Source organism: Canis aureus, chromosome 22 (genome assembly GCF_053574225.1).
Source record: "Canis aureus isolate CA01 chromosome 22, VMU_Caureus_v.1.0, whole genome shotgun sequence".
Classification (NCBI taxonomy): domain Eukaryota; kingdom Metazoa; phylum Chordata; class Mammalia; order Carnivora; family Canidae; genus Canis; species Canis aureus.
In genome coordinates this window covers 47,592,022-47,616,844 of record NC_135632.1, presented here as the reverse complement: position 1 = coordinate 47,616,844, position 24,823 = coordinate 47,592,022, and the positions used below count along the sequence as shown (strand labels likewise).

Sequence of the window (24,823 nt, the reverse complement as noted above, 5' to 3'; positions counted from 1 at the left end):
GGGTTTATCTGTGAGGGTGTTTCCAGATGAGGTTAGCATTTGAATCGGTGGATTCAATAAAGAAGATTGCCTATCCCAGGGTGGATAGGCATCAACCAACCTGATGAAGGCCTGTATAGAAGAACAAAAGGTGGAGGGAGAATGTATTCCTTCTGGCTGACTGGGTAACGTGGTACATCTGTCTTCTGCTCTTAGAATGAGACTTATGCCCCTGGCTCTCCTGGTTCTCAGTCCTTTGGACTCAGATTGAACTATACTGTATTTTGAAGAAGTCCTCATATTTGAGTTAGCCATGTATGGCTTAATATTTCTATGTATGTTTGCTTTGTTAGAAATTCCAATGCAACAGTATGAATTTTAATTATTTAACTGTAAGCATAGTCTTATGGCAAGCTTTCTTATCTCATTTATCCACATTATTTTCTCATCCTATTGTTTATGTCATATTTCTGTGGAGTTTTTTAGCCTGTATTTTTTATTTCATTCTTTTTAAAAATACTTTTTTGTGATTCCCAATGTCTTTGTTATTTTATCTATCTACCTACTTATTCCTTCAAAGTGGATTTCCATTGTCTTTATACATTTTAATCTCATATGACAGGAAATACTATTAAGATATATTATTCTAGTGTCCAGAACAGAATTCCCAATTCCAGCTCCCAGTCTCTTCTATATACTCATACTTTATGTACCCATAGTAAATATAATACCTATAGTAGAATATTACATACACCCATAACATATTCATTAAATATAGATATTTACATATATAACATTTATATATAAATGGAATATATATATATACATATATATATATATGTATATATATATGTATATATATATATATATGTATTTATTTAAAATAAGAGTGCATCTTTCTCTCTAGATGTGGAGTTTTCCAAGCTGCAAGTAGATGTATTGGCTATGGCTCCTCTACTTTTGAATTGGGCAATGGTTATTCAATTATCTGATTTGTGGCTCAGGAACATTATTGTAAATGGTTTCCAGTCCAATTACAGGTATTTAGCAGGATTTTTCTAATAAGGCCCAGAGCACTTAAAGTATCGTCTCGTCTGTTGATGTTAAACTCTAAACGAGTGGGTACATTAAAAAAAAATCAGCAGTCATCATGACTTCATGTATTGGTAAAATATTTTTTTTCTAGTAATTATACATCCAAATACTTAACACATTGCTTCCACTTCCCTGAAATGTCCTATTATTTGTATTTTCAAGGAGTTGTCATCTCTGAGTACTTGTAGATAAATGGGACAAAGGGGGAGAAGCATCTTGTCAGTTTCTAACATAATATCGATTCCCAGTTTTTCCATTTGGTACAGCCTGATTGGGAGCTCTTAGTGAGAAATTTGAAAAGAAAGTGTTTAAGTGAATGTTGTGGTGCACATACCTGATATCCTCTTTGGGACAGATACAAGCTGTCCCAGATATTGGGAGTATTGACTGCAGATGATGCAAAGTCCTCACTGTGGATTATCTATCATAAAAGGGAGCTGAGCCATCAATGGTTAAATATACTTCCTAGGGGCTGATCAGTGTAGGGAGGCAAAGGCCCTGTTCCCAGTCCAGGAGATCTCTGTGGAACTGTCCAAGCTTCAGAGCTGATAACTAAATCACAATTAAGCATTTTCCCTAGTCGAAATTAGTTCATTTCCTTGTAGACATTGCTCCTAAAAACTCTTTCCAATAAAGCTACTGTATATAAATTTCCATTCAGGTAAACTTGATTTTAAAAATCTTACCTTTTTTCAGCTGGTTAAGGTTGTTTTATTTCTAGAGCCAAATTTATGTTTAGATTACCATTTCTTTTCCTTTAAATCCTGTTTTACTGTTGCCATTACTGAAACTTTCTCCTAATGTCTGGTGATAGGTAATCTTCTCTTTTTAAAATTTATTGTCTTTATTATTTTTTTAATATTTTATTTATTTATTCATGAGAGACACAGACTGAGAGAGAGGGGTAGAGACACAGGCAGAGGGAGAAGCAGGATCCATGCAGGGAGCCTGATGTGGGACTTGATCCCGGGGCTCCAGGATCACACCCTGGACCAAAGGCAGGCACTAAACCGCTGAACCATCCAGGGATCCCCTACTGTCTTTATTATTAAGTTGTAAATTTTAATTCCAGTATAGTTAACATAGAGTGTTATATTCGTTTCAAGCATACAATATAGTGACTCAACAATTCTATATACTATGGTGATAGGCTATCTTCTGATTTTAGTTTTTACTCTTTGAATTTTGTCCTGCTCATATGCCTTCAAGGTAGATGAGTGGGATGCTAGGTGAGGCTGCTTCAGGCACTACTAGCCTTTTGTCATTTCAAACTCATCATTATCAGTTCTCTTATCATTGCTCAAATTATACAAATGATGTGGGGATTCATGGCAGTTTGACACAGATGGAAGAGTTGAAAAGTCCTAGCCATATGTTAATTTTAGTCATTACCCTCTGTCCTCCTAAATTATCCATATTATTTCAGAACGCATACTTGAACCAAATTCTTACTTGTTTTTTAGAGGTTTTTCTGTGTGTTTATGAGATCAGGAAGTTGACTAGCTCAACCTTGAGACTTTGCTTAGAGCATATTCCACATGTACCAAGCCTGAGGCCTTCCTGAAGGGAGTGCTGGGGCCAGGAGCTGTCCCAAAGTTCTCAAATACTTTTATATGTATGAGGAGAGAATCAGGCAAAAAGGCAGAGGTGAAGGGATGCCTGAGTGGCTCAGCAGTTGAGCGTCTGCCTTCCACTTAGTGCGTGATCCTGGGTCTGGGGATCGAGTCCCATGTGGGGCTCCCTCCCTGTGGGGGGCCTGCTTCTCCCTCTGCCTGTGTCTCTGCCTCTTTCTCTATGTCTCTAATGGGTAAATAAAATCTTTTTTAAAAAAAAGTAGATGTGAAGAAGAGAAGAATGTATGATGGGTAATGATGCCTTGGAGCTTAAGGGGGAAGGAGTAAATAAAATAAAGACCTAGGTTCAAATTACAACTGATTCCACTAGCTATGATTGGGGGCAATTTTCCTAAACTTTATAATCCTTTATTTCTTTATCCACAATGCAAGGATCAAAATTATATCATCGGGTTATTATAAGGATAAAATACCAGGAAAGTCAAACTCCTAGAAGTCAAGCTCCATATTGGAAATAATACAAAGGTTAAGGTCAAAAGTTGTGGGTGTATTGTAGACAGTTCTTTTACTGTGGCTGGCCTCATCATCCTCATAGTTTTACAGGGGGAATTGGCAATGAGTGATTTAATGATCTCTTGGACCTTTCTAGCTATAAGTTTCTATAAATATATACTAATTTCAATACAATTATGCTCATTTTGCCAAAATGAGCCAAGTGAAGGGTGCCTGGGTGGCTCATTTGGTTAAACATTTGACTCTTGGTTTCAGCTCAGGTCATGATCTCAGGGTCCTGGGATGAATCCCTGTGTCAGGCTCCCTGCTCACCATGGAGTCTGCTGGTGATTCTATTTCCCTCTCCCTCTCCCTCCCCCTCTCCCTCTCCCTCTCGTCCTCCTCCTCACGTTCTTCTTTCTTCTTTTCTTCTTTTCTTTTTTTTTTAATTTTTATTTATTTATGTTAGTCACAGGGAGAGAGAGAGAGAGAGAGAGGCAGAGACACAGGCAGAGGGAGAAGCAGGCTCCATGCACCGGGAGCCCGACGTGGGATTCGATCCCGGGTCTCCAGGATCACGCCCTGGGCCAAAGGCAGGCACCAAATTGCTGCGCCACCCAGGGATCCCCTTTTCTTCTTTTCTTCTTCTTCTTCTTCTTCTTCTTCTTCTTCTTCTTCTTCTTCTTCTTCTTCCTTCTTCTTCTTTCTCTCTCAAATAATAAATAGATAAGTTTAAAAAAAAAGAGAGCCAAGTGATTTTCCCAGAGTCACACAAATAGGAAGTGATAGAGCTAAAGTTGGAAACTAAGTCTTTGGGCTTCAAGTCTCAGTTCTTCACAATTCACCTTGTTTGGTTGGTGTATATGATATATTCTTAATGAACAGATCCTATGGGCCTGCATTTATTTTTGATTATTTATTCATTCGGTTACACACTCTCAGTTATGCACATTTGCCTGCAAGACTTAGATACAGTGAATATAGAATCTCTTCAAAATCACAACCCTTACTTCTTCATTCTCCAAAAGCAGATCATTAAAAAATGAAGCTGCCATTTTATGATTTTACTTATCTCCCAATGTGTAAGTTACATGATTTTCTGGGTCACACAAAGCTGTAAGTGACTTGCCTGATTGTGTTTTGTCCTGGGATGACAGTCAAGTGTCATGGGAGCTTGAAAAAAGTCAGGCAACATACTTGAAATTTTCTTTTTCACCATTTCATTCTCCACTTCTGGTTCATTTCGTAATTGTACAATTCAGGTTTGTGTGATTTGGGGGAATGGTATTTAGCTGTTATAAATTTTGATTTCACATTCTGAAAACAGAGGTATTAATTACATCTAAACAATTTACCCTCATAAAACACATTTTTCCTGTTTATTAATGCAGTCAGTGGAATGCTGATTTCATTTATTTCGACAGTGTTCCATTTTTTTTTCAAAGAATAAAGATCAAAACTCTAAAAAGAGCTTGAAATATGGGACTTAATTTGGTCTCTGCTAGCTTCTGTAGGCTGAACATGGCCATCTCTATGCATCATTCACTATTGTTCAGTCTTAGTCACCTTCTCTTTGGTCCTTGAATACCCCAGACCATCTCTATCTTCTGGACATCTCTATATATGTTTCATCTGACTGGACTTCCCTGGCCCCTTTCCTTGTGAAAGCTTATTTGTTATTCTCAACTTATCCATTCACAAGGATCTTCTGAGTACTGAGACTAGAGTAGGTACTCATCTATAAGCTCCCAAAACACTTTGCAACTTTTCTTCATAATATTCATAGCACTTTATATGTTCTATGACTATCTTCTTAGCTAGTTGTACACACAGATTGTAGACACTAAGTGTGACTTATCCATCATTGTTTTCTAGGTGCCTTTCATGGTGTCTGACATACAGTGATTATAAATATTTGATGAGTGAATGAATAAATAAACAAAAGCATGTTGGAGGGGGAAAAACAGTAGAAGTAGGGAATGATGTTAAATCCCTCAATCACCAGCATTTTTAGGGAAAGAGTTGATTTATATTAAAAGAATGACAACTCCTTAGATGATATTTTATTTATCATAAATTTTATTTTATTTCATAGTAACTGTGTGAAATGGTATAACTAGCTTATTTATATATAAAGAAAAAAGGTGCTCAAAGATAATGTACCTCACTCAAAGTCACACAACTCTCAAAGAGCAGAGATGAGATTTCAGCACAGTTTAGCCCAAGATACACATTTTCTCACAGGTCAAATGGATGAGTTGGATGAGGGTTTGGTGGAAATCATACTGCTCTAGCATCTTCAAGTCCTTGATGAGGGGACTAATCTGTGCCATTCCTCCAAGAATATGGTATTGCCTTTATTTTAATTTTTTTTTGTAGGTAGAGACAATTCTAATGTTTTAAACTTGGCCTATTCCACTGTAACAGCCTTCACAACACAAATGAGAGAGTTGATATCCACATCTATCAGTGACTGAATATGTCTCTCTATTATACATTCTAGGACTGGGGAAATAAACATGGGATGGAGTCAGGGACCCACTAGGCTCACTGTGAGATACATCTGAGCTGGAGCTCCACTGATGACCTGACTTCCATATGCTTTTACTCTCACCAGTTGACCACAGTCATATTTTGTGTCTTCTGGAATTAGTTTCAGTTCAAAGACAGTATCTAGTCATCACCAAAGGCCTATTTGTATTTTTCCAAAGCATAGTCACCCTGGTAAATGGCCTGGGTTCTCTTTGCATAAAACCAGGAAAAAAATTAGAGGTATACATTTTTGGTGGTGTTCCAGGGTCGTTCCTCAAGTGGACTGTACTCCTCATTTCAAGGGAATTTGAATCTGTAAATGGGCTGGAGTCAGAGAATTAACTGAGGGGCTGTGATTCTCTGTTTTGGTTCTTGAAATTAAACTTCTGTTCACAAGACTTGGAACTGGTTTTCTTTTACAGATCAAGTAAGAACTAGTATATTTCCCAACTAGTTCTTTTCTAGGGACACTATGATCAACTAGCTAATGACATAGGCTTATGTGAGTCAGAATATTCTGACTACTTGCTTTGGTTTTGTTGTTCATATCTTTTTTCAACTTTACATGGAAGAAAATATGAAAATACATATGCACAAATCAGCACCATACAAACTAACTGTTCTGAATAGATTGGATTAAAATTAGGATAAAAATAAAATAGAAAATAAAAAGTATTGCAGATTTAAAATTATGCCCATATATTTCTAAATAATTTGGAGGCCAAAGAAGAAATTATAGTGAAAGTTACAAGTTTTTAGAGCAAAATAACAATGAGAACAATGTATGGCCAATACATAAACAAGTTTTTTTTTTTTAATTTGCAAACTCAGTGCAAAGAAATTGAAGATGACACAAAGAAATAGAAAATATTCCATGTTCATGGATTGGAACAAGTATTTGTCTATACTACCCAAAGCAATCTACACACTTAATGCAATTCAAAATACCAGTAGCATTTTCCCCAGAACTAGAACAAAGAATCCTAAAATTTGTATGGAACCACAAAAGACTCCAAATACTAAAAGCAATCTTGAAAAAGAAAAGCAAAGCTGGAGTCATCACAATACTGGACTCAAGTTGTGTTACAAAGATGTAGTGATCAAAACAGTACGGTACTGGCACAAAAATCAACATATGGATCAGAACAGAAAACCCAGAAATGAACCCACCAACTATATGGTCAATTGATCTTTGACAAAGCAAGATAGAATATCCAATGGGAAATAGCCTCTTCAACAAATGGTGTTGGAAAAACTGGACAACAACATGCAAAAGAATGAAATGGGAGCACTTACACCATACACAAAAATAAATTCAAAATGGATTCAAGACATAACTGTGAGCCTTGAAACCATCAAAATCCTAGAGAAGAACACAAGCAGTAACCTCTTTAACATTAGCCATAGAAATTTCTTTTTAGATATGTCTCTAGAGGCAAGGGAAACAGAAGCAAAGATAATCCAGTGAAACTTCATCAAAACAAAAAGCTTCTGCACAGCAAAGGAAATAGCCAACAAAATTAGTCACCATGGGAGAAGAGGTTTGCAAATGACATCTTTGATAAAGGGCTAGTATATAAAATATACTTACAAATATAGAACTTACAAAGCTTGACACCAAAAATACAAATAATCCAATTAAAAAAATGGGTGGAAGACATGAACAGACATTTTTCCAATGAAGACATATAGATGGGCAACAGACACATGAAAAGATGTTCAACGTCATTTATCATCAGGTAATTACAAATCAAAACCACAAAGAGATACCACCTCCCACCTGTCAGAATGGCTAAAATTAATAACACAAGGAACAACAGGTGTTGATGCGGATTTGAGAAAGGAGAAACCCTCTTGCACTGTTGGGAAAAATGCAAACTGGTGCGGCCACTTTGGAAAACAGTATGGAGATTATTCAAAATGTTGAAAATAAAACTACCCCATAATCCAGCAATTGTACTATGAGGTATTTACAAAAAGAATCCAAAGATGCTAATCCAAAGGGATACATGTACCCCAATGTTTAGAGCACCAATAGCCAAATTATGGACATAGCCCAAGTGTCCATTGACTAATGAATTGCCATATATTGCCATATATATAAAATGGAATTTACTCAGCTATTAAAAAGAATGAAATCTTGCCATTTGAAGCAACAGAGATGGAGTAGAGAATATTATGCTTAGCAAAATATGCCAGTCAGAGAAAGATAAATATCATATGATTTCACTCATATGTGGAATTTAAGAAACAACACAAATGAGCAAAGGGAAGTAAAAGAGAGAGGGAAGCAAACCTAGAAAAATTATACTGAATGAACTGATGGTTACCAGAGCAGAGGGGACAGGGATTGAGTGAAATGGATGACCGGGATTAAGGAGTGCACTTGCCATCATGATGAGAACTGAGTGATGTATGAGGTGTTGAATCACTATATTGTACGCTTGAAACTAATATTAAACTGTATGTCAACTACCTTGAATTTAAATAAAAACTTAAAAAAATAAGTGCACATACTAGAGAAAACACTGAAAGATCATAAATTAATGAGCTCATTCACTAAGCAACTAGTTTGAAAGTTATAGAATAAAGCCAAAGAAAGTAGAAAGGTGGTTAGTAAAGATAAAAGACATAAATAACTAAAAGAGCAAATAGAAAAAATCAAAAAGGTAAAGAAAATAAAAAGCTATATCGGTAATTTTTTCCCCTTAAAACATAAGAATGAAGAAAATCATGTAAAATGCTACAAGTAATTGAATATGTGTGTTTTGTATATGGGTATCTGTTTTATTATTTTTTTGTATTTCAATGTTTGATATGTCCTATAAAATTTTTTAAAATGAGGGGATCCCTGGGTGGCCTAGCAGTTTTGCTCCTGGCTTTGGCCCAGGGAGTGATCCTGGAGTCCTGGGATCAAGTCCCACGTCAGGCTCCCTGCATGGAGCCTGCTTCTCCCTCTGCCTGTGTCTCTGCCTCTCTCTCTCTCTGTGTCTATCATAAATAAATAAAAAATAAATCTTAAAAAAAATAAAATGAAAGTATATAACCTAAAGATTTTCCCTTGTTCTTTATCCCTCATCTTTAACATATAAAGAACTAAGAAAAGATAGAAACATCAAATAGGCTATCCTCAATGAAAGGAATATTTCTGTATATAATTAGAAAAAGACATGAGAAATCTGACAGGATAGTACATTTTAAAGCAGTTTTCTTTTTTCAATGGAAAAAAATACCTTTTAATACATTTATCACTGTATTCCTCTTTGTCTCTATTTAGGAGGAAAAAAAAAGAATTTTTTACTTTGGTGTATTGTATTGTGTTTATTATGAACAGCTTTTCTACATGGTTTGATGACTGATTATCCCTTCTATTCAGGGTGCTCTACCTCATAGTCCATTTACAGCCCCATCCCCATCCCCCCCCTCTCCTGGCCCCAATGGGAGGAGCTAAAATAAGGCAATCAGTCAAGGACCAACTTACTTTTCTTGATTTTAATTCTGAAGTTTCTCCTTATACCATTATGGTAACCTCAGGATAATTCATGCCATGCACAGAGGGATCTTGTTAGTCAAATTATTATCATCTGAAGTTGATTACATCTATTGAAAAAATTGTTTTTTATGCTTATTCTACCTCAGACACTGCTAAAAAATCTGCCAGTGTTTCTTGAATTCATATTTGATACAAGGGGATTAAAGTAGCCCAATGTTTTTTTTTGGTCAGAACAAAAAATTATTTCTTCTTTGGAATGAATTTAAGTCTTCCCTCCTTTCCTCCATACTTGCTTCTTCCTCTGTTTCTTCTCTGCAGGCTTTTCAAAGCACAGATGACTTAAAACTGTCATTTTTAAAAGAGAAGAACTGAATATGAAGAAGTTCCATCTCAAGTATTATCAAGAAGATAAATCTAATTACTAAAGTATTGTGAGGTCCTTGTTACAATGCAGTTTCACTATTTTAAAGAATATTTATGTATTGTTTTATGGTTTGAAAAATGTTCTCACATATATTTTATCATTTAAATTCACAGGGCTTTGTAAGGCAGATATCATAGCTCTGTTACAAATGCAAAAATTAATGTTCCATGGTTTCAAATGTTTAAGTTTATATTGTTATCAGTTGTAGAAGCAGGACTCAAGCCCCAGGGTTTCATTCCAGGTTCTGTGGTCTGTCACACATGCTGTTGCAGGTTGGTGACCTCATGGCTGGGTGGAAGGTGGTGGGGGCTGGGGAGCTGAAAGGGAGAAATGTTTCTTAGAAGCTTCTGTCGTGTCCTCAGTGATTTCTCCAGATAAACCTTCCTGGTAAATAATCATTTCTAAGGACTTTAAAATTCTTTTATCTTGTATTTTTAACAGTAACAAAATTTTTTATAGCATAATTTTTTTTAAAATCTCTAAATCCACTACTAAGAGATATATTTACCTATTTAAGATTTAAATAATATTATATTTAAGTACATGTGCATGCTAAGACCATTTAAACAGAACATGAATATATGAATTAGAAAATAAAAGCCTTAGTCTTCACATCAATAATTTTCCCCCTTAGTTTAATCATACTTAATAATTTCTGATGTACTCTTCCAAATCAATCATTTATCTATCTATCATCTATCTATCTATCTATCTATCTATCTATCTATCTATCTATCTATCATTATCTATCTATCTATCTATCATCTATCTACTATCTGTCTATCTGTGGGTAGATATCCATCTATTTTTTAAAATCCTTCTATCACATGTGTGAATATATATACTTGTGGTTAATGTGAATATATTTATTACATGTTTTTTATATAAACGAGGTCATATGCTACATACCATTTGCCACCATTTTTTCACTTAATATACCTTGAAAATCTTTCCATATCAGGCAGTGGTTAGTGAGGTCAGTATCAAATCACTACTCTACATTGTCTTGTTCTGACCTTAGTCTTCCTTATTATTGTGTTCAGAATCATTTGATATTGTTATATTTGAGTTCCTTCTAAGATGTCTCACTCTGGAAAGCAAGTGGTTGGGTTTTTTTCCAACATGGCCTCTGCAGCATCCTTGGTACCATGTGCTTCTGGGTCATTCTGGGCACTTTATATTCAAGAAGAAGAGTGTCTTTCAGCTCCTCAATGGCAAGTCATCTGTTTATAATTGATTGTTCAATATGAGTAAGAGTCCCTTGAAGGGAGGAGCTGTTACAGATACTATGGACTGAATTGTGTTTTTCCATAATTCATATATTGAAGCCCTAACCTCTGATGTGATTGTTTCTGGAGATAGGATCTTTAGGAAGTATTTCAGGTTAAACAAAGTATTAAGGTGAAATCTTAATCCAATAGGATTGTGAGCCTTATAAGAATAATGCTACATTACAAATAAGACTACTTCAGGAATCAAAATTTACTAATCCTGGTTTGCAGGGGATTATTTTATGTGTGGTCTTGGTCATCTCAGAGCAGAAGTGAGCCTTTCTCCAGCAGGGATACACAGATTTGTTTGTCACATACCACTGTCAGCAGAAGAGGATGAGGATGCATCCCAGGCATTCTAGGAGAATCCTGGAAGCCTAAGTAGTTTATGCATGTTGGAAATTTTAATCCTTATATGTTTATCATAATATGTATGTAATTTGCATTCTACTTCCTAATATATCTACATTTATTTTTACATGAAATAACACTAAATTTAATTACCATGGGGTACAATTATTCCTTCAAAAAGATGGAAGAATAAGTTATGTTTACCTTTTAACTTTATTAATGGTCCCCTGTTGCCCCTACAACATAATATTGCATACCTACTGAGATATATATCCTGCCTCAAGAAACCCTGTAAATGAACTGCAGAAGGCCCAGAGGACAAAGAAGAAGGCTTTCCTCTACACAGAAGGGAATTTTGCTGGCATCCCACAAAACTCAACAGAAAATGGATCACATTACCTTTCTAGATTTTGCCAGGGACAGTTCTTCAAAATTCTGTTCTGACTTTTGCCTTAATGCAGAAATCACAAAGATATAATTCAAATTTAAACAGCCTCCTGAGACAAAACACTGCTCAAGAGTGATGGAGTGAAGAGAACTCAAACACAAAGAAATTATCTGAAGCCCTGAAGCTGTTGCTACTAGTCTCCATCAGTTTCTAAGCACAGATTTGGACAGAAAGCTCTTTTCATCTTTTGAACAAGAGCCAGAAAGTAAACCACCTTCAACTGGACTAATGCCATTCATCTGGTTTTAAAACTTCCACTTCACAGTGGCTTTTCAGTATTGATGTGGTAGTGTGTATGCACAGGATTTAATGTGATCAGAAGGACTAGGATGATTCACTCAAGCAATGCAATACATACTCTTTGTCATTGTGTAACCTTCACACAGTCTCTTTATCCTGGAAAGGCAATGTTGCATATATTCCTTATAGAAAAGCATTCACAGTAAGTGGTATAGTGCATTCTTATCTCTTTTATCTGTTCCTTCAAGTGTATGAAAGTTATGTCTGGGGCACTGCAGAATTAAAAACAATGATAATTTAGCACAGCCAATTTTTTGGCAAAAAAAAAAAAAAAAAGCATATTCTTAGAGTGTTCTGAGGGAAATGTGCATGGTACTGTTGTGATGGTCATGGATCGGGGACTGTCCTGATTTGGGATCAGAATAAGATAGCTTATAGCAAATTATGAATCATGCGAAGATCTTATCTGATTCTTACTGGGTCTTTCAGTTTGAAGAGCATACAGGAAAGGAGTAATTTCTAATTTGCAGAGAAATTAGAAAGCCTATACATAGAATCCATCCATCCATCCATCCATCCATCCATCCATCCATCCATCCAGGCTTCCATTAACTTATTCTTTCATATTAAATGGTTTATGAAGGTCAGATAAAATTTCTCATTTTCACATATATAATCAAAACAACTTTGCAGGCCAATTATTGCTTTTAAAAACCACAAGATGTGAAGATCTGTTAATTGTCTGAATTCAGATTGAAGTAATCTTTTAATAAGAAAAATAAAATCAGTAAAACAACTGAAAATAGAACTTTTTTGAAATAAAACAAAAATGATATCCTAAAGGTGTTTGCAATGAGAAACAAACACAACAAAAACAAACACATGAAACAAAAGACCATTACAAAACTGTGTGTCCTAAAGATAATTATTTTCAGAATTGTTTGTGTATACACCATACATTTAGTACTTTAACAGTGGTTGTCAAACTATGTTTCCTTGAAACACTGATATTCATCTAGCTAGACTGAGGTCATCTATTCTTAAATCATAACTGTCATATTTTTCCAACCATGTGAATTATTTGTCACCAGTACACAAGAAGATAATAACAGAAATTGAAAGTAAGTAGTTGAAAATTTTGGTAGTAAAGTAATTTAATGTCTGTTTAGTCTATTAATAAAACTAAACAGGGTTTGTATTTTATTTATCTTTGATTTTTATTTCATTTTTCTAATAATTCATTTATATTGCATTTTACTAAAATATCAGCCCATGATGGATTGGGAACAAAACAAAATAAAGCAACAATAACATCAACTAAAAACTGTCTGTCACACTAGTTAGCAAAACTTTGTTCTAGACTTCTCTTGATTAAACTGGAGTTTGAAGAAACTCCAAAAACCCTTTGGAAAGGACATTTTCCAAAGCTCACCATCTCCATGACACACGCTCACATTCATTTAGCACATTAACTTATTTCAGAGCAAGGCCAAGGGTAAAAGTCTCTCCTCTAATATGATCTAAGCTTTAATAACATTTTATATCTTCACTGAACAAAGGCTATTTAATTTTGTTTTTTTAAATTATTTTATATAAAGAGAACATACTTATTTAAAAAACACTTTCTAATAACAAAGTATACCTGACTCTTGAATTGACATTGTACTGCAGCCTATAAATCATAATGATGATAATAATTTTTAATAAAATATATCTTCCATTGTTCCTGACAGAGTAACAATATCTTTACTGACACTTGTGACACACTATCTCATTGGTGATGCCAGCGAGGGGGCTGCTTGGTACAAAATGCAGAAAAATCTACTTTTACCTGCCTGCTGCTCTGATGGGCCAGTGCTCCCAGAGGCTGACTCATCACCTATTAGGAGAAGTTTCTGAGGATTTGTCAAAGCTTTTGCCACATTTGAGGTGCAGAGAGCCTGAGTCCCCTGGGAGCCTCTGAGATTTGGAACCAGAGCTTCCTGCTGGCCTAATACAAGCAGCAACCCCTCGAGATACTTATTAAAATCACACAGGGATGCTTACAAATAAGGCTCTTGAGTATGGCCATGATAATGACCAGACTCCAGGCTGAATTTGGGGTATTTCAGCCAAAGAAGTTAGGATTTTTTAAAATAAGACTTTGGTGAAAGTTGGAGGGAAATTCAGCTGGAAACTCTGTTTGAAGTCCTCAGTAAATCCAGCCCATTCATGTCTTCTCCACATCCTGTAGAGAGATCTTCTAAGGGGAGGACCTCCTTTGAAATTCATAGGAGTTTGTTTGATAAGCTTAATGGGGTGTGGAAAATATAAGAGATAGGATGCCAGCAGAGAACAGCAAGCAGGGAATGGAACCAACAAAGTACTGTTCTCCACATTTGATTGAGAAGATTACTGCTTTCTCTTCTCTTGTGGACTGAACTGTCTCCTCTCAAATTTACATGTTGAGACCTTAACCCCAGTACCTCAGAATGTGACTGAATTTGGAGGTAGAACCTTGAAAGAGATAATTATGTCAAAATGAAGTAGTTAACATGGGCCCAAATCATATCTGACTGGTGTCCTTATAAGAAGAAGAGATTAGACAGACACCAGGGACACTCATGCACAGAGGATGATCACGTGAGACACAGGGAGAAGGCAAGGAGAGAGGCATCAGAAGAAGCCAAACCTGCTGACTGGGTAGCTTAAGCCTCTAGAATTGTGAGAAATAAATTTCTGTTGCTTACCATCCAGTGTGTGGTGTTTTTTTATGGCAGTCCTAGCAAATGAATGTGCTTACATAAGCTGATTGCCAATGAAACTATGCTCTGCTTTTGTGTTTCATGTTGTTTGGTCAGAAGATGAACAATAGATAAACACATTTAAGAATATGAATATATGGACATACCTGTGATGTGACAGTTAAGTATTGTAACTGGGTCTACATGCCACCAAATTCATTCCACATAGCTTTCCTGTATAAACAGAATAGTCCATCTTTGCAGACTGATTTGAGATTGGTGATTGAAATTAGTAACTAAGAGGTTGCCTTTGGATCTCAAGCCTGCCATAACTTGTGAAGAACTAGATGCACATAAAAGAACTGATCTGTAGGGATTTTCCAAGATGGATGGCAGTGACAAGAATAGGTTTTTAAACTCTGGTCATTGTATACAATTTATGTCAGAAGCTACGACGTGAGCAAAACCTAAAAGACAGGTTCAATATGCCTTCAAAATAAAAAGCCTCCCTCTCATTGGTGAAATCATCTTCCCATTTTCATATTTGGACTGATAGTTTTCTTCTTAGTTTTGACTTTGGAATGATTTTAAAAATGTGTCATAGTTACTATTACTGTAGAAGAAAATGTCCAAGTATATACATTTCAGAGGTTAGTTGTAATATTCATTTATTTATGGATTCAACAAATATTTATTTAGTACCTACTATTTTAGTACACTACCATTTATTACTACTTTAGTACCAACATTATGGTAAATTCCTGGAAACATTGTTCATGTTTTTCTGAAATTAGAATTTCTAAAGTGGGGCAGCCCAGGTGGCTCAGCGGTTTGGTGCCGCCTTCAGCCCAGGGTGTGATCCTGAAGGCCCGGGATCAAGTCCCACGTCAGGCTCCCTGTACGGAGCCTGCTTCTCCCTCTGTCTCTTTCTCTGTCTCTGTGTGTCTCATGAATAAATAAATAAAATCTTTTAAAAAAAGATTTTCTAACGTGTCTGAGAGGGCTATGCAGGCAGGAGAATGGAAAATGGTAAGCAATCCATCTAATAAACATGAGCATAGTAGACTCTCTGAAAAAGAGAATATTGGAAGATAAGGGCTTCTTACAAAAGGTCTAAATGATGAAAATAAAAAGCCCCGTGAAGAGCTAAGGCAAGGCAGTGTCAAAAGGGGAAATGTAAAAAAAAAACCAAGATGCAGATGCATGTGTTTAAGGAACAGAATGGGGAGGGCAATGTATCTGAAAAAAAGAAGATAGAGAATGATAGAAGGTGAGGTCAACTTTGTCTTATTGAGCTATAGAATTAGAGTTACTCTAAGAGCATTTAAAAGCTATTAAAAAAGAGGGCTTTATGGAAGCAGACAAATATTTTTTAAACATTTTTTCATTTGGCTAATATTTTTGACATATCATCTTGGTGGTGATCCTTCAAGGGGCTGCTTGGCTTAAATGGCATAAGAATAATAGCAGGAGATAATGGAGATTAATATAATTTGCTCACCTTCCTGGAAAGCTCTAAAGGAATGGCATGCCATGCTGAAGGAATTTAAATTACTTTCAGCAGTTTCAAGGGAGCCATTTAAAGTTTCAAGTGGAACAATAACATGATCAGAACTATTCCCTGAGGAAATAAATAAGGCAGAGGAGAATGTGATATACTAGACTAGACTATCTTGGCTTGGAGAGTCAAGTCAAGAGGTTCTTTCAGTAACTCTGTAGAGGATGTGAAAGATGTTTTTGCCAATGTAGTGTCAATGGGGAATAAAATGAGAATGTGGTATTAAAGTTATTGCAAAGGTAGCATCTGTTGATTAGTAACAGGCTGGTGGGTGAGTGACAATGCTGAATCCAGTGTGAAAGCTTCTGGATATCTTAACTGATGATAACATTATTAATACATAGTGGGACAAAAAAGAGGAGCAGGTTTGAAGTTAGAAATGGAACTATCTCTACTTACACATCAAATACACACAAACAGTGCTGATTAACACAAATATTTGGTCTATATAAGAATAGGATGGGCTTCCTAACAAAACATGGGTATTATCAGTGTTCACACCCTCCATCAATGTATAATTAATATTTATGGACCACCAACATGGTGCAATCAACTGTTTTCTGCAGGTAAGTACACAGTTGAGATACAAGGAACACTAAAAGTAGTGTTTTACTATTTTTATAATTTTCAACTTTTATAATGTAGGTAATGGTGGCTAGTTGTTTACAAAAATGACCAGGATTATATACCTCCTTATATCCATGACCCTTTGAAGTAGAACTGTGGCTTCCCTCAAAAAGGTAGAATCTATTTCTCCACCTCATGAATTTGGGCTGGCTATGATTTGCTTTGACCAATAGAATGTGGGAGAAGTAACTTTGTAACAGTTTTGAGATGAGGCCTCACTCTCTCTCTAAACTATTTCCCTGATATGTGAATAAGGCTGGGCCAGCTTGTTGAATGAAGAAGTATATGATGATCAGTTACATCTGGGGGCCATTCAAACATCATACATATACGTGAAGCTCCCTTAGACCAGGAAGGCTCAAACAACATGTCTGTCAGCTAACAGCCCACAATTAGGAATCTCAGTCAAAATCATCCAAGTCTGCTTATATTTCCATAATTGCCCAGCATTGGTGAACACTAATAATATATAGCTGTTTTAGATGACTAAGTATTTGGATTGTTGTCATACAAAAATAGATAACTAGTACAGAGTAATAAACTGTAGAAAAGATTTGAAATATAGATAAAAGAAAAAAGATAATTAAAATCATGCATATTTACATTCAGTTAAGATATTAGCTCTATTATGGTACAATTAAATTCTTTCAGTTATGTACTCAAAATGCTATGTTGGACTGAATCTTTTTATCCCTGAAAATTCATATTTCAAAGCCGTATTCTCCAATATGATGATGTTTTGAAATGAAGACTTTGAGCCATAATTAGATTTGGATGAAGTCATGGAGTAGAGCTTACATGATAGGATTGGTGGTCTTATAAAGGAAGGAAGAGAGCTCTCACCAGAATCTGACTATGCAGGCACCTCAGTTTCACACTTCCCAAACTCCAGAACTGTGATAAATAAACAATTTTTGTTCAAGCCATGTAGTCTATGATATTCTTGTTATAGAAACCTGAATTGTGTAAGACACAAAATGAAAATGTGTTAAGACTCTCAATACTTTGTTTTAAATCAACTTTTTCATTTCATAAACAATATGCATTTTTCCATGAGAATAAATCCATTTTTACATGTAGTTTATCATTCATACTCTACTCATAGCCTATAAATTCATATCTTGAATTCTCTGTTTGTTTTATTCTACACTTAGTATAATTATTTTGTTTAGTGGCTTCTTTAATAGAGAAGTGAGGGCCAGGTAAAATGGTACATTTATCAGGCAATTCATACAAAATGTCCAACATCTTAGCAGAAAATAGTACATAGTTTTGTCTGGAATAGCTGTGGAAGTAGGAGAAATGCTTTTAAGAGAAGGAAAATATGAACTAAGTTATATTAAAGATGTCAAGTTTGGTGAATTGTGATCTAATGAAGGTCATGAGCTATAATAACTAGACAGTCTAGAGGAAGCCAAACGCTGAGTTATCAGTATTTTTCATTTGTCATATCAAAGGCAAAATGTTTTCTTTTTTAATAGAAAAGGAACGAGTGGCAATGTTAATTAAAAAAAAAAAAAGAACTTGCATTTTCCCATTTTGGGATGATGATGCAGGCAGAGTTGAAAAGTTGTATGATGTTACAAAGAGATCCAATTATTTGATCTTCTATAAAGGATAGATCTGGCATAAATAGTCAAGAAGAAATTGTTTTTGGCAAGCGTTTATTAGACACTTGAATGTTTATGATATTGTTTGATGAATTTATATTGCACAATAACTGCATGAGTCTTCTGTGTACAAGTAATTATGCATTTTATATCCTATCTCTGATTCTTTTTTCTCAGGCCTCAGTGCTCAAGGTGTCTTTCATAAGGGACACTGATAGTCTAGTTATTGTTTTCACATTGTTATTCTTTGGTGGGAATAGTGCCCCCAAAGAGAAAAATCAACCAATAAATAAACCTTTATGGACATACATTTTTAGTGAGACATTAGGAAGAAGAGGAATTCAAAAAGTACAAAGAGCTTATGGGCCTTGAAAAGGTCCCGTTTTTAAAAGTTTGTAAAATACCTACTCATGCCCTTGAGTTCAGTCAAGACATATGCAAAACTTTGAGATGCAAAACTAACAGGAAAGTTGAATGAATCCCTGGGGCTATAAAAGGGGGCCAGGTGTGTGTGTGGGGAAATAGTCAAATGAGAATATTTGAAAAATAGTAAAATATCACTATGCATAACTATATGTTAATATATTTTAAAATTTAGATGAAGTGTTTCTGGAGAAATGTAAAATGTCCACATTGATGATAAAAAATAGAGTATTTCAATAGAAAAATATTTAAAAAATCAGAATATTATTAGTTCCCTCTGCATACACATACAAGAAACCCTGTATTGCATAGACTTTATAGTTTTTTGTCTATCAAACATTCAAAGAATAGTTAATCCATACCTCATATAAATTATTCTAGAAAATAAAAAGAGAAATTTCCTCTTCTTATTTTGTAAGGCTAAATATAAATTGGATTCCAAAAGTGGGTAAGGGAAGGACAAGCAAAGATAATTTAATTTATTATCAAAAAGCCAGAAATTCTCAATAAAATGTATCACTTAATTAAAACATTCATTAAGTAATATTTTGTGATAGAACCGAGTCTTTCCCAGGAACAGAAGGAACAATTTAACAGCATAAAATATATTAGTGTAGTTTAGTATATAAAAGAAAACAATTTATCTTAATACATTTGAAAAATACATTTAATATTGTTCAGCATTTGCTAAGATAAAAATGATCAGAAAAGTACAAGTAGAAGACAGCTTCCTAAATTTGAAAGTTATAGATCAAAACCTTAAACAGACATCTTATTTTATATAAATCTTTGGGCTTATCTGCTTTAATAATGAAAAGCTGACAATTCTTTTTATCATTCTCACTGCTCAATATAGTTTTGCAGGTACCAACCAATGCAATAAAACAAGAAAAAAACAAAATGAACCCTCATAAATAGATTACTTGAAAGCATAAGATGAGGGAGGAAGAAATAAAATGCTCATTTGTAGCAGAAAATATGATCATCTACATATAAAAATTAAACTCCACATACAAACTATGTAATCAGTAAGAAAGTCCAAGAAGATCAAATTACAGAAGTCAATAACATTTCTATATACTAACAAAAATAAATGAGAAGTTTAGTTAAAAATACAATGTGATTTGCAATAAAACAAAACTATCAATTAATTAAAGAATTAACTTATTGGGATTTTCAAGGGTCTATGAAAAGATTTCAATATACACTTTGAATTCACAGGGAGAAAATCTTAGAGAAATATGAAGAAACACCTCATTCATGGAATTGATGACCTAAGATTATAAAAATGTTAATTTACATTACTGAATCTACAAACTCAATTTAAATTCCAGATTTCAAAGGTTTCATTGAGAAATTTGACTACTTTTTTGTAAGTTGATATAAAAGAATAGATTTCTATGGAAGCTAGGGCAATTTTCAAAAATAAAAGCGTGAAGATGAAATCCATTATTTTAAGTTAAAGATGCTCTATAAAGCCAAAGTATTTTCAAGGGGTGGCATTGATGTGGCAACATAAAAACAGACCAATGGAAAAGATTAGAGAACTTCTCAAAAATGCATATGGTAAATGACATACGGTAGAGTTGGCAACACAAAGCAGTGAGTAAACAATATATTATTTAAACAGATGGTATTGGGAGAACTGAGACATGCTATTTTTTCCAGAAAAACATAGTTTTATTTCTAATCCACACAACATAAATTGGAATTAAAGTTACAAAACTAATACAATAAAAATGTTAAGGAATATGTAATTTGAGTTATTTTTTAAGGTGTCATTCTTGTCCCTGTTGATTTTATAATAACCTTTTATGCTTTTGTAACCCAACAAATTTTCTAAAGGTTCCCACAACTTTAGCTTGCCATGGTCACTGATGTTCTTTAGCCTGTCACCCCTCTGTCAACAGTTACGCTTTATTTTTGCTTTGTACCATATCTCTGGGTACGTTGCAGCAAAGCTTCCTTTCTGTAGTCTACGTTACTATCGTAAGCAGTCCCTACTGTGGCCATTACACTATTCTCCCTGTGAATTTAGGCTCTATCAGAGAGCTTGGTAATGTGCGTCCTGCATCCTCCCAACCAACCTCCATTACTTCCCCTTCCAGGGTAGCTCAGGACAAGTAATGACAAAATCAAACCTGAATCCTAGAACAGAAAAGCCCACTTTCTTTTGTGTGAGGAAAGGGTAGAGTCAAAGACTAGGAGAATATCACCGTTTTATATTGGTGCTCCTTATACCTCCCAGAAATTGGTGCAAATGTCTTTATTGATTAGCCGGGCACTGATGTCAACCTGGCTTCTTGACCTCAGGACTTCCCATACTATTTATTATGTTAAAGAATCAAAGGGGCTCTATGCACAGAATTTCATAAATTTATTTGCCCTTGGATTTTTGTTTCTTAGAGTATTGTATGAAACACTATTTGAGGGAGTCCAATTTTGGAATTTCTAAACTAATGAATTGCTTTATTTCATTAGCAGTTGTCATTATATGGCTAACTTCAACTCAGAAACAGAGCTACACATAAATTATTTGATATCCCAGAATTCATGCAATCCCAGAACAGAGTTGTTATTTCTAATGCCCTTCCTAATCATTTATCTCCAATGATGAAATAGTGACATCTTCCAGTTTTTCCAGATACAGCAGAAGAAATTGATTCTGTCACATGGCTAACTAGGAATCAATACTGTTTGATCTTGTGCAATTCGCTGGTAATTTGCTCAATTAGTTCTTACAGAAGCATGCTATTCACTCTGGAGAATGTAGTAATTTTGTGTTAAGTGCAATTTGGAATGAAAACTGAGGTTTCCTTACAGGTAAAAGTGAGTTTTTTCTTATTATTACTATTATTTATAGTAATATTAAGTAACAGGATCCCAATAATTGTCAATAATTAGTTAATATTTAAAAACTTTAAAGTCATAGTTTTCTTAATAGGGAAACAGGCTTTTGTCAGATTCTTTATGTCATCGTCAAACATAACCCATCTAGCAACACATTTGAAGAGAAGTAAGTGAAAGTGGATACAAGTCTTTTCAAATTTAACTTTTGTGGTGATAATAATTTATGTTTATATAGTCTATAAGTACAAAACAAAGCTTTTATAGAATTCTAGACTGGAGTAAAAGATGAACCTAATTGTAAGGAGAAACATTAAAAGACATCAAAAAGTGTTTTGGATGCCTCTCATGGGAAGATGAGAAGCTAAAAGATATTATGAACCTATTTTTCTCAATGTTTTTCCAGTAGGCTAGAAATTTATAACTTCCACCCTATTACTTTAAGTGTGTATAGAGGAAGATAACAAAGTGACAACTACAGGGATGCCTGGATGGCTCAGCGGTTGAGTGGTTGAGTGTCTGCCTTCAGCTCAGGTCCTGATCCCGGGATCCGGGATTGAGTCCTGCATCCATTGCTCCCCGCAAGGAGCCCGTTTCTCCCTCTGCCTGTGTCTCTGCCTCTCTTTCTCTCTCTGTGTCTCTCATGAATAAATAAATAAAATCTTTAAAACAAAAACAAAGTGACAACTACATATATATACATATACTTATTAAATATAGATAACAAAGTGACAACTATATATAAAGCTATATGTATATATCTTTATTAAATATAAACAAATGTGACAAATGACAATATCATGAACTTACATATGTGTAAGAGATAAACATAAAATTGAGCAGACAAGTATACTTTTAGTAGCCAAAAACTGGAAACTGCCCAAATATCTATTAATGATGCAATAGATAAGTCAATTGTGGTATATCTATGCATTAAAGTATCAGAGAAAAATGAAACAGAATGAACTACCAATATGTATATAACACAGCATGCACAAATTTCACAGATGTAATATTAGGTAAAATGAGTCAGCCACAAACAACCACATTTTATATGTGTATCTCCTTTATTATAATTTACGTAGGTAGGCATAAATAAATTATGGTGTTGGAAATAAAAATATCCTATAAATTTGGGGAGATAGGAAGAGTAGTGATTTAGAGAGAATACAGATGTGCGTGTCTTTTGAAATATTAATATTCTTTTTTAATCTGAATTGTGATTATAAGCAGATTGCATATCATAGATAATTCATTCTCTACATTAATTTTGTGTACTTTCCTTAAAAAACGCTATATATTTTTTATGAAAAGTAATGATATTTTTAATATTAAAAATCTAGCACAATTTAAGCACCTGACTCATCCAAATATTTTTTCCCTTTTTTGAGCCATGTGCTTATATTTACTGATGACTCTCAAAGTGTATTTATGTAAATGGAAGGTCTGCAAAGCTTTCTTTCCCTTTATTTTTAATTTTTAAAAAATTTTAAAGATTTATGTATTTATGAGAGAGAGAGAGAGAGAATGTAGATGGGGGTAGAGGGAAAGCATCTCAAGCACACTCCCTGCTGAGGATGTAGCCTGACACAGTACTGGCTAAGATCATGACCTGAGCTAAAACCAAGAGTCAGACACTTAATTGACTGAGCCAACTAGGTGCCTCTATTAAAAAAAAATTAAAATCTTATTTAAATTCCAGTCAGTAAATATACAGTGCAATATTACTTTCAGGTGCAGAATTTACTGACTTAACACACTTGGTGTTCATCACAAGTGCACTTCTTAATCCCCATCATCTAGTTCATCCATCCCCCTGAGGGGATATCCGGTTACCTCTCCTCTGGTAACCATCAGTTTGTTCTCTATATTTAAGGGTCTGTTTCTTGGTTTATCTCTCTCTTTTTTTTTCCCAACAGACACATGGGAAGATGCTCGACATTGCTCATCATCAGGGAAATGCAAATCAAAACTACAAGGAGGTATCTCCTTACACCTGTCAGAATGGCTAAAATCAACAACACAAGAAACAACAGGCATTGGCAAGGATTCAGAGAAGGGAGAACCCTCTCACACTGGGGAATGCAAACTGGTACTGCTACTCTGGAAAACATATAGAGGTTCCTCAAAAAAGTTAAAAATGTAACTACCCTATTATCCAGCAATTACACTACTATGTACTTACCCAAAGAATACAAAAATGCTAATCTGAAGGGATACATGTACCACAATGTTTATAGCAGCATATCAAACAATAGCTAAATTATAGGAAAATGTCATGTATTTTAAAAAGAGTTTAACAACCCCACCTAAAAAAAGCATGGTAGATGGGGGTAGACCATTCTGATTTCAAATCCTGAATCTTCTACTCATTAGTGTCTATGGCCTTGGGAAAATGTTATTTAACCCTCAGGATCTTGGTTTTCTCATTTGTAAAATGGAATTTAGTATAACCATTAGATATTATGTCATGGGACTTAGTGGGATTGCATGTAATAAGTGCCTTTGCTTCAGTGGGACTTTAATAAAATAAATAAAAGTTAATCACCCACCTTCTAAACATACTGTTTCATGACAGTATGCTGATAGCCATGAGAAGGAAGGCCATGTGGTCACATTATCCTGCCATCTGGAAAACTGAGATTCTAAACCAACTGGACTAGGAAAACAAAGTTTACTACACACTTGTTGATACCCATGATTGCTTGACTACTGTCAATCTATCCAGCATGGCCCATCAGAAGGCATAGCAAGGAACATGATTATAAAAATAGGTAGATTAAGAAGTATTGGCTGAAAAACTCAATTTGATTCATAGACCAACATTAATCTATCAATTAAATTTAGGTCCTAACACTGATCTATTAATGAGCTAAGTCCATAGCTTCATTTGGATTATATATTCACTCTCAAGAGGATCCACCAAGTTTGCTCTTTTTTGCATGTTTACATCATGCATTTGACAGTGACATTCAGTGAAAATCATGCTGATTTCACCAACTTTCCCACTATTTTTTTTCTGTTCTGAGGTTAAAACTAAAATCCACATTACATTTAGTTGTATGACTCCTTAGTCTCCTCCAAACTGGATAATTTCTCACTCTTTTATGACTTTGACCCTTTTTCAGAAAACAGA

At 34.8% G+C, this 24,823-nt stretch overlaps 1 long non-coding RNA gene across 3 annotated transcripts in view; it reads right to left on the bottom strand.

Moving 5' to 3' along the window:
- The window catches only part of LOC144294169 (uncharacterized), a 57,883-nt gene that overhangs the window by 5,386 nt on the left and 27,674 nt on the right, over window positions 1–24,823 (bottom strand). Inside the window, exons 2-4 of one of the 3 annotated variants that reach the window (XR_013361603.1) lie at window positions 17,651–17,763; window positions 14,790–14,856; window positions 9,159–9,906 (exon numbers count right to left, since the gene is read on the bottom strand). This is a non-coding gene — a long non-coding RNA (uncharacterized LOC144294169). Of the gene's footprint in view, window positions 1–9,158; window positions 9,907–14,789; window positions 14,857–17,650; window positions 17,764–24,823 lie in introns of those variants that run through there. The other 2 variants (XR_013361602.1, XR_013361600.1) reach the window with 2 other exon arrangements.